This window comes from Arachis ipaensis, chromosome B10, assembly GCF_059453495.1.
Source record: "Arachis ipaensis isolate K30076 ecotype BB chromosome B10, ASM5945349v1, whole genome shotgun sequence".
Taxonomy (NCBI): Eukaryota; Viridiplantae; Streptophyta; class Magnoliopsida; order Fabales; family Fabaceae; genus Arachis; species Arachis ipaensis.
The window spans coordinates 81749111-81765721 of NC_142435.1; the positions used below are offsets into that span (position 1 = coordinate 81749111).

The 16611-nt window shown below is 37.8% G+C and overlaps 1 non-coding gene across 1 annotated transcript; it reads right to left on the bottom strand.

Moving 5' to 3' along the window:
- Nucleotides 1–15982: 15982 nt before the first annotated feature.
- On the bottom strand, nucleotides 15983–16090 carry LOC148580605 (small nucleolar RNA R71). The gene has a single exon (XR_015899285.1). It is a non-coding gene; the product is annotated as a small nucleolar RNA R71 (small nucleolar RNA).
- Between the last annotated feature and the right edge of the window lie 521 nt (nucleotides 16091–16611).

Genomic DNA, 16611 nt, shown 5'->3' on the forward strand with positions numbered 1-16611 from the left:
AAACTTAAATTGCAAGAAATTAAAAGAACAGAAATTAAATTGCAGAATATAAAGAACAAAAACTTAAATTGTAAGTAATTAAAAAGGAATGGGGATTTAGCATGAAATTAAAAAAGAAGAATATAAAAGAATGGGTAGATCAGAGATGGGAAAGCTCATTGGGGTCAGGAGATGTTATAATTCTCCGGATCAAATTCATTTTCATCTATTCCTCAATCAATGCATTCATTGATCTCCTTGGCAATCTTAGGTGATCAGATCCCAATTCCTTTGAAATCTAATCTCTCTAAGCATGAATAATTTCCCAATTCATTTATTTAAGTGCTCATGGGAAGAGATAAAGTATGGTCACTGATTATACCACACATATTCATAGATCCAAGTGTTGGTAGGATCACATGTCACGATATCCATCTAAATGTGAGAAAGTATTTCTAGCATGATCTCCTCATTCCTCTTCCAAGATTCAAAGGAGATCCAATTATGAATAGCTTCTTTCCCAAGATAACTATCCAATAGGATGAAGAACGAAAGCTTTCTAGCAAAATCAAGAGAAAAGGAAGAAGAAGAAAATTGAAAACTAATATTGATCCATTGAATTATACAAAGCTCCCTAACCCAAAGAAAGGGATTTAGTTGTTCATACCTCTATTCAATTTACAGAGGAAGAAGAGTGCAGGAAAATAAAGCCTAGCTAGAAAGTAAAAGAAAAGAAAGTACATAAAACTAAAAACGGAAAAAGTGCAGAAGAGAAATAACAGAATTCTGAACTCCCAGAGCCCCTCAGGGCCTCCCAGAGAGCTCCCTTCAGTCTTCAACAATCCTTCTATTTATACTCTTCTTTCTCATCTTCAATTGGATCAAGTAATTAGACGTGGGCCTTAGCTGAAGCATTTAGGAGTGATTCTTTAGTGATGGGTATTGGCTACTAAATTTCATATTCTGTATGAGTGCATTCTCGAATGAAATTATCTTAACGTTGGTGATCACGTTGGTATAAAAACGTTGGGTCAAACGTTGCTTCAGAAAAATGCATTCTGGACGTTTTGAGCAAAGTTTGACTCAACGTTGGTGCACCTACCTTCGCGCATCCACGCGTGCGCATGACCCACGCGTATGCGTGGATGGTCAAAATTGCCATTCCACGCGGGTCCGTAGCCCACGCGTTCGCGTAAAACCAATTTCGAGGCGTATGCGTCGCTCAGGCGTTCGCCTGCAAGGCGAAAATTCGTATCCACGCGTACGCATCATAGACGCATAAGCGTCACCTCAAATTTTCCCACTTCTAGTTTTGGGAGTCTCATTGCGTTCGTTGGCCTCAGCGTTGGACCACAAACGCTCCCTCCAACGTTGGCCTTCCACGCGTGTGCGTCAGCCACGCGTACGCATGGATTATCAAAATGCCACAATCGACGCGTGCGCGTCACCCACGCGTATACGTCGCACCAAATTTTTCCAATTTCCAGAAAGCACACTGTATTGAAATACGTTGGAGGTAACACTGGACTACCAATGTTCTCTCCAACGTTGGCACCAAAAACTTGCAGAAAGTTGCATTGCCCTCTTTTATTGTTCCTTCTCTTCTCTGCTTCTTTTCTCCTATCATAAACCAAACAAATAAATCAAAGAATTTGCATCATTCATAATCAACAAGTAAACATAGCAAAATTCTTATGAAAATGCATCAAAATAACAATGTTTAATTGAATCAAGGCATGCATGAAATTCTCATCCAAATACTTACTTATTGCCTAAGAAATGCATGAAACCTAATGAAAAACAAAGAAAAAGGCTAGTGAAACTAGCTTAAGATGCCTTGGCATCACATGCCCAGGAGATGTTTCAAAATGTGTGCGTACGCATAGAGGTATGCGTATGCACAGATACAAAAATTCACAAGTCTGTGCTAGTGCCCTCAACAAACTAACCTTCCCAACGTGTGCGTGCGCACAGGGCTATGCATACGCACAGGTTGTAAACCCTCCTTGGTTATGTGCGCGCATAAGCTGTGATGGCGCTAAAAACAGGAACCCTTTCCCTACGTGTGCGGATGCACAGGTGCGCACAAGGCTGTGCGTGCGCACATACCAGAAATTACAAAATTCTGCAACTCTGTAGAATTTCAGATTTTGACACCAAACTTTGAATGATCATAACTTCCTCTAAAAAATTCTAAATTTTACAAACTTTATATCAATTTGAAGACTTTTCAATGAACTTTAATTCTAAATACGTTTCAACAATTTTTGAAAACCGAGGCATAAGTTATGATCAGACAAAGTTCATCCAAAATTCCCTTTTTACCAAAACTCACACAAATCTCAACTTTCCATAATCCTCAACCAAAATCAACCCAAAGCCATAATAAACTCTGAATTACATCATAACTCACCCTTTGCATCCCATTCCATCATTTATACCAAATTTTTCTTCACACTTCATTATTCTCAACCTCAAATATCAAATATATAACATTATAATCAATCCTCCACCAACACATTATTATATAATCAACCTCAAACATCAACGTTATCATACAAAGACTATTCTCAACCCACACTATCACCCATCATCATCATATCACTAACAATCATCATGAGTTAACCCCATTCAACCCCAATCATTCTCAATATCAATAACATTACTCATCCAGAATCATAATTCATATTATTTATCAACAATCTCAACTCTCACCTTCAATTACCAACAACATCAATATTCATCATTACTCATCAACCATATCAACAACCCTCATCAACAATACCAATCATCAATACTCATTAACACCAACAATTCCTAATAATCATCTTCAACCATAATAATCTAATATAACCAACAATTTCACCAATTCGCATACAATTATTCATACACCAATATCATTCAATCCTATCTTATGGTCAACTAGATTAAGTGTCCAGAAACATTATATATTACACAAAAAAAACTGAAACCATACCTTGTCCGATTCCGAAACGCACCAAACACTAAAATGAAGCCACCAAGCTTGATCCAAAGCCTCAACCAACTCCAACAAACACCCAAAACTCAATCTAACATCATATATATAACCAAAATCAAAACCTAGAAACCACAACATATAACACCACAAGTGTTTATGAGCACTTTACCTTGTCCAAAGAGGATTGGGGCAATTTTCAACAATTACCCGCTACTAGAGATCACCTAAACAACCCAAACCAGAAAACTTGCTCAAAAACCAAACCCAAAAATACGCAGAAAGTTAGGGCAGGAAACTGGTGCTTGGGTTGCAAGCTCTTACCGAAACAACATTAATAGAAATAAAGAGCTCATCAAGAGCTTCGCGCGGCCGTAGACGACTCATCAATTGGAGTTCCGTAGCTCAAGTTATGGCTCCCGGAAGGTAGAGGTGAATAGTAACAATGGCTTCTTCTCCTCCTTTCTTCTAAACCGTGCCCCTCTCTCTCTTTTTGCATCAAATGAGCTGAAATGCTCATTAATGAACTTATATATGTTGGGCCTTGGGCCCGGTTTGGGCCCAGTCCAACCCGTTAGTGGTTTTAACCCGTTTGGCCCACTTTGGGCCAAAAATCATTAAGATTAGTGTCCAGTTTTCAATTCTAAATTATTTTTATCCTTTCAAAATAATAAATCAATTTTTTCAAAATATTATTCTCCCAAAATACACGATACTGGACAGACTAGAGCCGGTACTCCCAACTTAAGCGCCAGTACGCATTTTTTACAAAAATCTGAAAAACAAACATTTTCCAACTCAGAAAAATTCACTGGAATCAAATTTCACATTTATATTTTCAAATTAAAACTTCTAAATTTTGAATCTATCTCTAGCACTTAAAATTGTTATTTTTATAAAAATAGTTTTTTCCGGTTCTTACATGCTAATTAGCTGCATTTTGTACTGACTGCTCTTTTCTTTTTTCTCAAACACCAAAGTAGTCTTAGACCTGTACATTTTTAATTCTGTTTGGTGCCATTTGTAGTAGTACATACATTGATTTTTGAGTGAGTTGATTAAATGCTTATTCATGTGTTTTTAACATCAATGACCATATACATAGCCACTTATTCCTTTATGTTTTTAAGCAATGCATTCTGTTTCTCAATCGAGTATTGCTTTGGACAAGAAATTATGTATGTGTGATCATTTCTTATCCTCTCAACATGAATAAATGCATATTCCCACTATTGCATTGATTATTTCTTTTATGCCAATTTTTGCTAAGTCTTCCAATTTCAAGTGCAAATTGCAATAATCAATTTCTTTCAAGTTAATTCACTTGCATTGTACACTTAAGTCATATGTGTGCTCTAATTTTTGTTCATTCCTTCATTTGTTACTTAGGTTGCTTGATTTTGGGAAAATACATCTCCTTTTGAGCATTCAACCGCTTTTTACATGTTTTCCCCTAAATTGAGTATTTGTTTATCTTATTGGCTCTTACTTGAACTGTTTGATTATATTCTTCTTCTTTCTGTGATTCTTATCTGTTTCACCTGAGTTGTACTTTGTTTTTGTCTTTTTCAGGATGGCTCGCAAAGGAAAGGAGAAAGCCAATCCTTTGGCTCATTCTCCTCCTGTGCCTCCGAGTAACCAACCAGACACATTCATTAATGTAGAAGCCCAAGAATAGTACAAATAATTAGAAAAGTGAGCCTTTCACTACAAGAGAAAGCTGAACTTGCCCGAGAAATATACGGATCAGAATCTTAATTGATTAAACTTTTGCAATTGGAAATTCGTAGAATTCGATCCTGTGAAAGTTAATGAACACCAGGTCAAGGAATTCTACGAAAATTTCCTAAAGAGGGATGCCCCAACTATTTTTTCTAAGAGTTGTCACACCTGACACCTCTGATACTGCTTTAGAGGCCCTCTTAGATATTCCGCATATTCCTCCGGCTCGTGACGCTTATCCTTAAATATTGAAAGAATTGACAACGGGCAAACTTTCTTTTGATATGGTTCTGCAAAAGATTGGCTTGCCTGAGGCCAGATGGGAGTACAGCTGAGGGGAGAACTCGGTTCCAATTAGCATCGCATGCACTGATCTCAATCTTGAGACAAGGATCTGGCAGCAGATCATTGCCGACTATATTCTACTGAGCACGCATGTCACGCATATCAGAGTCTGTGTGGCGGTTTTGCTTTGGGCTATTCTGGAGGGGAAGAAGATCTCTGTTCTTCCCCTAACTAGAGATTCGATGCGGAAGGTGAACCAACAGCAGAAATACAACATTCCCTTCGCATCGTTGATCACCAAATTAGCCGCTTTGTTTGGAGTGGAGAGACGCCCAACAGACCGGATGTCTGTCTTCATCAACAAGCAACCATTCCTACCATACGTCGACTATGATGAACTGCCTCAGAAGAAGAGAAAGACCATTGATCCATCATCCGTAGCAGAGCCATCAGCACCTCCCACAGCTCTCGCACCTACACCCCGACTACAAACACCCTATGAGCTGGATTTGGAGATCATTCAGCTCCTCTACCGTTTTGAGTACCGCAACGCTCACCGCTTCCAGTGGATAGAGGCGAAGTTTGAGGGTATAGACCTTGGGCCACCTCCTCCAGATACACCAGAGCCAGAGGCTAAGACCGAGGAGCTAGCAGCTGAAGCTGGCTAGGCAGTTGGGACCCCTGAGCAGAGACCGGTGAAACCCACAGTTGAGGAGGCTATAGTTCAGCGAGTTGAGGAGCCTAGACTTGAGGAGTCGGCAGCTGGAGCCGAACAGATAGTAGAGATGGCAGCAGAGCCAACTGACCAGGCAGTTAAGGAGCCGGCAGCTTAGACTACCACAGAGACATCCAGAGCCATCATTGTGTATCACCGTCATCACTACCCACCACCATCTGACGGTGGAGCTTCTCATGGTTGATCCCCCCTTTGATTCTTTTGGCACTGAGGACAGTGCATGATTTAAGTGTGAGGGAGGATCTACGATATTTTTGGTGTAAACATTCTCTCCTGAACACTTTTCATTTAGTTTATTTCAGTTGTATTCTGCCTTTGTAGATATTTACAGCACTTTACCTTTTGCTACTGTTTAGTACCTTTGGTATATATATATATATATATATATATATATATATATATATATATATATATATATATATATATATATATATATATACATATATACATATATATATTAGTTGTTTCTAGCCATCTTTAGTATTGCATTTTAATTATGGTATATATATGTTCTGAGCTTGTTTTGCTTGGTATATAGTATAGATATGGATTGTGATTGGATTATGTGAATAGCATATGCCTAGTTTATTTTTATCCTAATTGTTCATGTTACTTTTTGCTTGTTAAAAATTAGGAAAGAACTAGGAAATTTTGAAAAATTTTGCATCCATCACAACATACATACATATAGGAAATAAATTTTGGTAAAAAAAAAACAACAAATTTTTCAAAAATTTTGTTTCAAGGGCATTCTATTGAATTGATTGAGAAAATTGTTTCAAACTTGCTTGAATGAATTCTTTATGGAACATAGAAGAGTAAAGAACAAATACCTTGTGAGTTTTTGAGCTATATTGAGTGGTTACACATTTTAACCACTAATTTTGTTTATTGTGTGTAGTATCTCTTCAATGATTGTAATCTTGGTTTTGCTTAATTTTTTATGTCCAATGATTGATGTTTTGAATTGCATTGAGCATGATTGAGGCCATCTTTGATAAACGCTTACTTTACCCATATTGCCTACCCTTTGTATCTACCCTTGTTAACCCCCTTTGATATTTATTTACCCCATTATTCTTGATATTAGCACATCACAACCTTAAGCAGAAAACTATGACTTACCTTGGATCACATCCTTAATTAGCTTAGGTTGAAGAAGTATGTTTCAATTAAGTGTGGGGAAATTTTGGGAAACATTGGTAGTAAATTAAATTGTGCATTTTTGGGTAATTTATTGGAAATTTTGGAAAATGAGAACAATCGTGTATGAACTACTAAAACCATATGCATTTTATTTCCATAAAAAAATTCATGCTGAAAAGGGGATGAAATTTACCCCTAAGTGAAGGGAAATGAATGAGAAATGCATATGTGATGTGAATGATAAATCATACATGAGTGTTTGTGAAAAAGAAATGATGGAAGGTTAGGATTGCATTTTATTTTGATTTGGTTGATATAGGTTGAGTTGGATACTTAAACTAATCAAGGATTCAATCATTTTAGTCCACTTAGCCATATCTATCCCACCTTGACCCTAACCCCATTAGAACCTTAATAAGTCCTCATGATGATTGCATTCATACATCACTTGTTGTTGATTGTTAGATGAAAAGCAAATCCTTGAAAACATGATTAGAGGAGACTTGAGTGAATTGACCCTTAGATACCGAGTGATTGGAGTGTATACACACACCTAGTGAGGGTTCAATTACTCAACTCTATGTTTCCATGCCTTTTATCATGTATTCTTGCAAGTTACTTCAATTTGATGAGTTGAATCAATTCTTTAGATTTTTGGTTGCAATGGATTATTTCCTTGCTTTGCATTATTTGTCTATACTTGCTTGGGAATTTAATTGTTTGTCTTCACCAATTTCATATAGAAACTATAGATAGATATATAGGTATAGATAGTATATAGTATACTTACATGCATATAGGTAGTTACATTTAATAAGTTGATTACCCCTTTTTTGATCATTCTCCTTGTTGGTTTAGCATGAGGACATGCTATTGTTTAAGTGTAGGAGAATTGATGAGTCCATATTTGATGGTATATTTTGAATGGATTCTAGCACATGAACTCATACTTAAGCACCAAAATAGCATACTTTTTTGTTTTGTTCCCAATTTGATCCTAAATGTGAAAACATGCAATTTTGTGCTTGAAATGAGCAATTTAATTCCACTTTTATTCCATTTGATGCCATGACATGTTTGCTGAGTGATTTCAGGCCTTGGAGGCAAGAATGGATAGCCAAAAGTGGAAGAAAGCATGTACAAGGGAGAAAACATGAAGAAAACAAAGAAAAGCACACATAGCGAAGTGTGCGTGCACACGAGCACCTGTGCGTACACACAGGTCAACATTTAGCCAAGTGTGCAGACGCACACATCTGTGCATCCACATAGGACCCAACATGTGATTTCATTAATGAAACACGTGCAGCGCATTTTCTGAGGCCTTTTGGGCCATTTTAGAAGGCTTGGATGCTGAATTGGAGTGCTATATGAAGGGGAATTCAACACATATGATGAGAAGAGCTCACTTAGATAGTTTTAAAGAGTAATTAGGAGTAGGAGTAGGAGTAGAGTGGATTTTTCTCTTAGGGTTTATCAATTTTCTTCGTAGCATTTTATAGCAAGCTTTGATTTTGGATTTTCCTCTCTAATTGTAAGTACTCTCAATTTCATCTTTAATTATAGCACTTTCACTTCCATTTCCTTTGGTTCAAGTTACATTGTTCATATTTGCAATTTTGAATTTCTTGAAGTTTTGATCAATGAATTTTATGTTTCATGCTTCCTTTATGTTTGATTGCTTGTCTACATTTGGTTTTGTTGATAGTTGGTTATAATTTTCTAATTTCCCTTGCAATTTCCCATGTTTTACTTTTATGCATACAAGGTGTTTGTGAAAATGCCAACTTTAGATTTTGAGCAGATTTTCCTATACTGGCTTGTGATTTGAGTTCCTAGGATACTAGAGTCATAATGTCTGACATTTAGTGGTAATTCTTGGGTAGTTAGTTGACTCTTGGTTCCATTGACGCTAGCCTTTTGTCAACTAGTTTGGTAAGTTGGCTAGGACTTATGGATTAAGGTCAATTATGCTTGCTTGACTTACTCCTTGATGTTTGGGGTTAACTAAGCGAGTTTGACTCATCATAATTACCATAGTTGTGGTTATGGCAATGATAGGATTCTTAGACCCTCATTCCCAAGTCAAGGTTTTTCATGCATTTATAGCATTTTCACTAGTTTTGAGCTTACATTCGCTTCAATTGCATTAATTACAATTTTAATCATTCCTTAGTTCTTTGATTGCTTAGTTCTTTTAATATTTCATTTCTTGATTACAAAACCCCCTTTTGTCTTAACAACTAAGGAAGTAACATTTCGATTGCATTCCTAGGGAGAACGACTTGAGGTTGAAGTACTCTTGATCTCGGTTATTATTTTGATTTGAATTAAACTTTGATTGAGGATTATTTGTTGGTCTATACTATATTTGCAGCGAGAATCCATATTTGGTGAAATTTCTAGATCGACTATAGTCGTCACTATCAAGTTTTTGGTGCCGATGCCCGGGATGCAAATAGTGTTATATCTTTTGGTTGTTGTAAATATGTTAATAGTGTAAATAGCACTTTTCGGTTGCTTTTGTTAGTAAGTTTTTGTTTATATTCTCTTTATGACTTTTTCACACCATCACCATAATGCACCCGAATGGAATCCAAACACTTACTTTTCTAGTCACCAATTCTATACACCATCACCTCACTACAAAACAAACCAAAACCCTTACCCTCATGAGTTTAATTGTCAATCTTCATCACCTCAATCTTCATGTTCACATATAGATCAAGCCACACAAGAAGTACTTTTCATGCTCATTCAAGAACAACAAGAGTTTCGGAAGAAGCAAGAGCAAGTCATGTCTACAGTAGCGGAAACTCTTGACTGGTTAGCTTCATTGCGTTCACGCCATGAACGAGAAATTCTAGTGGATGAATGTGTAGAACCAAGTGACAAGTGTGAAGTGAGCGAAGAATTGCAAAACCAAGTAGAAGATATCAAGTCATAACATGAAGCACAAGAGGAGATAATTGAAGAGTTGGTAAGGAGAGATCAAGAGGATTCCATCATTCAAGATTTTTTGTCCAACTTGGTCAACCCCGCCAATGACCTTCATAAGCCTCCCTTATTGGATTTGGAAGGAGATGTTGATGTGGACTTCACACAACCTCCAATGTTTTACTTTAGTGATGATGAGGAAGGTTTAGAGGAGGTTGAGGAAGATTCTATTCACCAAGAAGTAAAGATAGTTGTGCAAGAACGAGTTGAGCGGGTGAAGACTTCTCCAATAATGTTTATAGGCCCGCATCAATATGCCTTCTTAGGGACGGATCGTCAACTTCAAACCCTTTTTGGAGTAGTGGATGGTGAAGAGAAGAATGTTATTTGGCAAGAAAATGGAAAGTTCATCGAAGAAACCAAATCAACATTTGGATCTCAATTTTCGTGCAAGAGTCAATTTAGTGGATTCCGGAGAGTGCACAAGCATGTCAATGGTGATAAAGGAACTCAATTATGGGATCCGGGTATTAATTTCAAGAATCAACAATTAAGGATCCTAGTTGCTAGCTTGAAGTCTCTTAAGAGTTTGACACAATTCATTTGGAACCCCGGATGTCAAATCAAGAGCAAACTTGGTTGGAGATTCAAGGAGAAGTGGAAACATAAGCCGCCCTAACAAGGATCTCCTCACCAAATCCAACTTTAGGACTATAAACCAAAATGGGTGGAAGCCATTGAAACTCCAACAAATGATAATACGTTGGTGATAAACTTTCTCATAAAAAAATATCTTTAGCCGACTTGGGGTACCTAGAGCTCTTATCAGTGATGGAGGAAGCCATTTTTGCAACAGACCATTAGAAAGTCTCCTCCTAAGGTATGGAGTGAAGCACAAGGTTGTCACACCCTACCATCCCCAAACAAGTGGGCAGATAGAGATATCAAACAGAGAGCTCAAAAGAATCTTGAAAAAGACTGTGGGAGCTTCAAGAAAAGACTGGTCCAAGAAGTTGGACGATGCTCTTTGGGCCTATAGGAAAGCCTTCAAAACACCAATTGGGATGTCACCATATCAATTGGTGTATGGGAAAGCTTGTCATCTACCATTGGAGCTTGAACACAAAGCATTCTGGGCTCTCAAGCTACTGAATTTCAATAATGCTATTGCTGGGGAAAGAAGGCTTTTGCAATTGCAAGAACTAGAAGAGTTCAGGTCTCAGGCCTATGAAAATGCAAAAATTTATAAAGAAAAGGCAAAAGAAAGACATGACCTAAATTTGGCGCCAAGAAGCTTCGAGAAAGGGCAGAGAGTGCTCCTCTACAATTCCAAGGGAGGCTAAAGTCAAGATGGTCAGGACCTTTTCTTGTCACCAAGGTCTCTCCGCATGGACACACAGAAATCATGGAAGAAAGCTCAAAGCGGACCTTCACTGTAAATGGACAAAAGCTCAAACACTACCTAGGCAGTATGGGAGAAGGCCCCAAGATGAAGTATCAGCTCAACTAATGGAGAGAACGTCAAGCTCGTGATGTTAAAAGAGCACTTGTTGGGAGGCAACCTAATCAAAGGTAATTTTCTTTTCATATGTTGTCAATAAAAGAGTTAAGAAGATTTCTCTGCATTGCAAGGAGCTAAGTTTAGTGTTGCACACCAAAACAATTCAAGGGTGAATGCGGGATGCTAAGTTTGGTGTTTCACTAATTATAAAAATACATTTCTACTCTCAGTTTGATCACTAGCTCTAAACAATCAGGGAAACTACTTAACAACTATTTCAATTTTAGTCACAGGTCATAGTTTTAGAAGCACTTGATGTTTCATGTATGCATTCATTTTGCTGTAAAAAAGGAACTAAGTTTGGTATTCACACACCAACTTAGGCCCAGAAAATCATAAGCATACATACAGACTAACCATTTCTCAAGTGCTTGAGGGACAAGCAACTTCCAAAAAAAAAAAAGTTTTGTAGGAAGGCAATCAACTCTTAGGATAGACTATGCAACACCAACATCCAAGGACGAAAAGAACACCAAGGCTATGAAAGATGAAGAACAATGAAAAAGAGGCAAAAAGGTTGTGTTGTCGCTTAACTGCTTTCACTTGAATTGCTTGAATTGGAAGTCTGAATGTACCTCTGCTGATTAGTATGCATGGGTTTGAATTCTATTTGTTTGTTTGTCTTTAAATTCCAAATAAGTGTTTTAGTCTAAGTGCTTGGTTAATTTCACTTGCTTGGATGTATGCTTGTTCCCTTGTTTTAATTAAATAAAAGAAATGTTTGAATAGAAGTAAAATTTGTTCCATTTGGTAAGGAATAAAATAAAGATTGAGTGGTGGTATGTATGTCTGATGGTGTAGCTAGCTCACTAATAAGGAATAAAAGGGTAGAGTGTCTCTCTTTAGTGTAAATTTGGCTGCTGTCTATGAATCTTAGCAATTAGAAATCCTTGAATGAAAGAAAACAAATATAAAGAAAGAAAAGAAAAGCCAAAAGTGGCAACAAAAATAGAAGAAACAAAGAATAAGGCTAGACACCAATAGTTTGGACCTTAAGACATATGCCTGTGGTGTCATTGTACTAGGATCTGCTTGGATGATTAGATTCTGTGGAGTGCCTTAACACTTGATAACTTGGGTTAACTAATCCGGGATTATCAACCAAAAGTCCATTATCAAGAGCAACCTAGTTACAAGGCATTTAGTAACCCAAAGAGGTGCTGGGCACCAATGTCTTAAGAAGAATTGTGAGCCAAGTGTCTGTGGTGAATATGTGTTAAGTGAAAATAAGCTAAGAAGCTGCTACAACACATGACACTAAGCTACAAGTTAGAAATATGTGCACAGAAAAAGAAAAACAAAGAAAAGCAATTACCAAGGATGAGTGAATAATAAGAGGTCATAGCAGTATGTTAGTTGATGCTTAAAAGAGACATTCCCTACCTAAGGATCAATAAAAAGTGAGCTGCAACATTCTCTGCATAAAACCCCATGAATTAATGTTAATGACTTGTTGATATGGATATGTATTACCTTCTGTTTCATTCATTCTTCTCAATAATTCATTGCTTGCTTGGGGACAATCAAGATTTAAGTTTGGTGTTATGATGCCAAGGCATCTTAGGCTAGTTTCACTAGCCTTTTTCTTTTGCTTTCATTAGGTTTTAAGCACTTACTTGAGCTATAAGTAAGCAATTGGGTTAAAAATTCATGTATGCCTAGATTCATTCAACCATGGTTAATTTGATGCAATTTCATGAGGACTATGCCATAATTACTTGTGTGCTAAGAATGATGAGATTTCTCATGACTTTAGCAAGGCTTTGATGCATGTATTGGTTAATGACAGGTGAAGAAATGCATGGGAGGAGGTTGAAGAATGGCCATGGAAAGGATGAAGAGAAAGCAACATTGGTGGCCAAGTTGGACCACCAACGTTGCCTCAAACATTGAGAGGAATGAAACAGGGGAGCTTCTACATAATTATCTAATACTCACGTTGGAGGGAACGTTGGTGAGCCAACGTTACCTCCAACGGTGGACACAAAATGCTTTCTGGAAAATTAGAAAAACTTTGGCGACGGGTACGCATGCTAAACGGGCACGCATAGATTGCGAATTCTTGACAATCCACGCGCACACGTAGGTAACGCGCACGTGTGGATAGGCCAACATTGGAGGGAACGTTGCCAGTCCAACGTTGAGGCCAACGTGCGCGATCTGAGCTCCAAAACCATATTTTGAAAAAGCGCATCAACGCGCACGCGTATGCTACGCTTACGTGTGAGCGTAAAAATTGGCAATCCACGCACACGCGTATATGGCGCGCACGCGTGGATGTATCAACATTGGAGGTAGCGTTGTTTATCCAACGCTGATGCCAACATCTTCGAAAACGTTTTAAAAGTTGAAGTTTGGGAATTTTCATCCATGTGCACGCGTAGGATACGAGCACGCGTAGATGAGCATTTTGGCCCCAAACGCACACACGCATAGGCAGCGCATACGCGTGAGATGGTAATTAACACCATCCACGCGCACACGTATGTCAGGCGTATGCATGGACAAGAAAATGTTTGCACTCCAACGTTGAGTCAAACATTGCTCAAAATGTCCAAAACTCAATTTCTCTGAATGATGTTTGACTCAACGTTGGCCATCAAACGTGGACTCCAACTTGAGCATCAGAACATTGCAATTCAAGCAGATCTCTTCTCAACAGCAAGGGAAGCCAATTGGAGCAACTTCAACCCATTTCAACTAAGGTAAGGAGCCCAATTCAGAGACTGAAGATCAACAAATAAAGTGTATAAATATTTTAGAATTTAAGTTAAGTAGGGGTGCTGACATACTGTATTGGAACTCTGCCCGATTTCCCTCTTTCTGTAACTTTTCAATTCTGTAATGTATTTTCCAGATTCAATTTCTATTTTGAGAGCTATGAACAACTAAACCCCTTTTATTGGGTTAAGGAGCTCTGTGTAATTCAATGGATCAATATTAGTTTTCATGCTTCTTCTTCTTTCTTTTCTCTTGATCTTGTTGGAAAGCTTTCGTTTTTATCCTAGTGGATAGTTGTCTTGGGAAAGAAGCTATCCATAATTGGATCCTCTCTAAACCTTGGAAGAGGAATGAGGATATCGTGCTAGAAATGCTTTCTCACATTGGATTAGATTGGGGTTTGGATGGATATCGTGACATGTAATCCTACCAACACTTTGATCTATGAATGTGTGTGGTATAATTAGTGACCATACCTCATCTCTTCCCATGAGCACTTAAATCAAGGAATTGGGCAATTGTTCATGCTTAGAGAGATTGGATTGCCAAAGAAATGGGATCTAATCACCTAATATTGTCAAGGAGATCAATGAATGCATTGATTGAGGAAGAGATGAAAATGAATTTGATATGGAGAATTATAACATCTCCTGACCCCAATGAGCTTTCCAATCTCTGATCTACCAATTCTTTTACATTATGTCTTTAATTTGTTGCTCAATTTCCCCGTTCCCATTTATTTTCTTGCAGTTTAAGCTTCTGCCCTTTAATTACTTGCAATTTAAGTTTCTGTTCTTTTTATTCTGCGCTTTAATTTCTGTTCCTTTAATTTCTTGCAATTTAAGTTTCCCGCTAATTTACATTCTGCAACATCAATTTAATTCTGATCTCGTTCAACTAGAACAATTCTCCAATTAACATTGATCAACCAACCAATCCCTGTGGGATTCGACCTCACTCTACAGTGAGTTTTTACTTGACGACAATTCGGTGCACTTGCCGGTAGAAAATTGTTGAGAGACAGTTTTCAGGAGATCAAGTTTATGGCGCCGTTGCCAGGGATTGGTTTTTGTATTGACAATTACTAAATTGGAGGATAACTATATTGAGCATTTTTCTATTCTTTTGTTAATTGAATTTCAATTTCTGCTGTTACATTTACTTTCTGCAATTTTAGTTATTTCTCTTTATTTTTCGTTATTACTTTACTTTCCAGCAAAACTAATCCACTAACTCATTAACTGTTTGATTAATTGCCTCAATTGCTCTAACCACACTTTTTTATTAACTGTGAAATCTTCACTTGCTGGTTGCTGCTTGTTTTGGTACTTGTATGCCAGGTAGAAGAGAGGTCTCAACCTCTTTTGACAGTGAACTGAAGAGAACCTTCCTAAAATTAACAAGGGAAGCAAGATGAAAGAAGGCTATTGGTGCAGAGGAAGAGGAGGAAGACTTGGATATAAACATGGAGGATGATATGAAAAACCATCATGAAGGAGAGGTGAATAATCATGCCAGAGGAGGTGCAGCCAACCCTGTTGGACAAGAGAGGAGAGTTCTAGGCTCTTATATCAATCCAAACCTGGGAAACTGTGGTAGCAGCATTTAAAACCCAACTATCCATGCTAATAATTTTGAATTGAAGCCTTAGCTCATCACTCTCGTCCAGAACAATTATTCTTTTGGAGGAAGTGCCCAAGAAGACCCTAATCTGCATCTCAGTACATTCCTAAGGATCTATGATAGAGTTAAATCTAATGATGTTCATCCTGACACCTATAGATTACTACTGTTTCCATTCTCTTTGAGGGACAAAGCATCAAAATGGTTAGAATAATTTCCCAAAGAAAGGTTGACAACCTGGGAAGATATGGTGAATAGATTCTTAGCAAGGTTCTACCCTCCTCAAAGAGTGAATAGACTGAGAACTGAAGTGCAGACATTCAGACAGTAGGATAGTGAAACCTTATATGAAGCCTGGGAGAGATTCAAAGATTTGACAAGGAAATGCCTCCCTGATATGTTTAATGAGTGGGTGCAACTGCATATCTTTTATGAAAGGCTTTCCTATGATTCAAAGAAAGCTGTAGACCACTCATCTGGAGGCTCCTTTAACAAGAAGAAGACCATTGAAGAAGTCATTGATGTCATAGAAACAGTGGCTGACAATGAGTATTTTTATGCCTCTGACAGAAGCAACAACAGGGGAGTTATAGAGCTAAACCATGAGGATCCAATCCTGGCCCAGAATAAGATGATCACTAAGTAACTGGCTAATTTGACCAAGCAAATGTAGAAAAATTAGGCTGCAGCCATCCATACTCAACCATCACCTCCACGAGAGTTGGACACAGAGGAAGGAGTTAACTGGGAGGAAGCCAATTACCTTAAGATTTCATCTAGGCAAGCTCATGATCCATATTCTAAAACCTATAACCCTGGTTGGAGGAACCACCCAAACTATGGGTGGGGAAACCAACAAAACCAAGGCCAAGATCAGAAACCTCATAATCCCAACTAGTACACTTACCAACAATCCAATCCAAG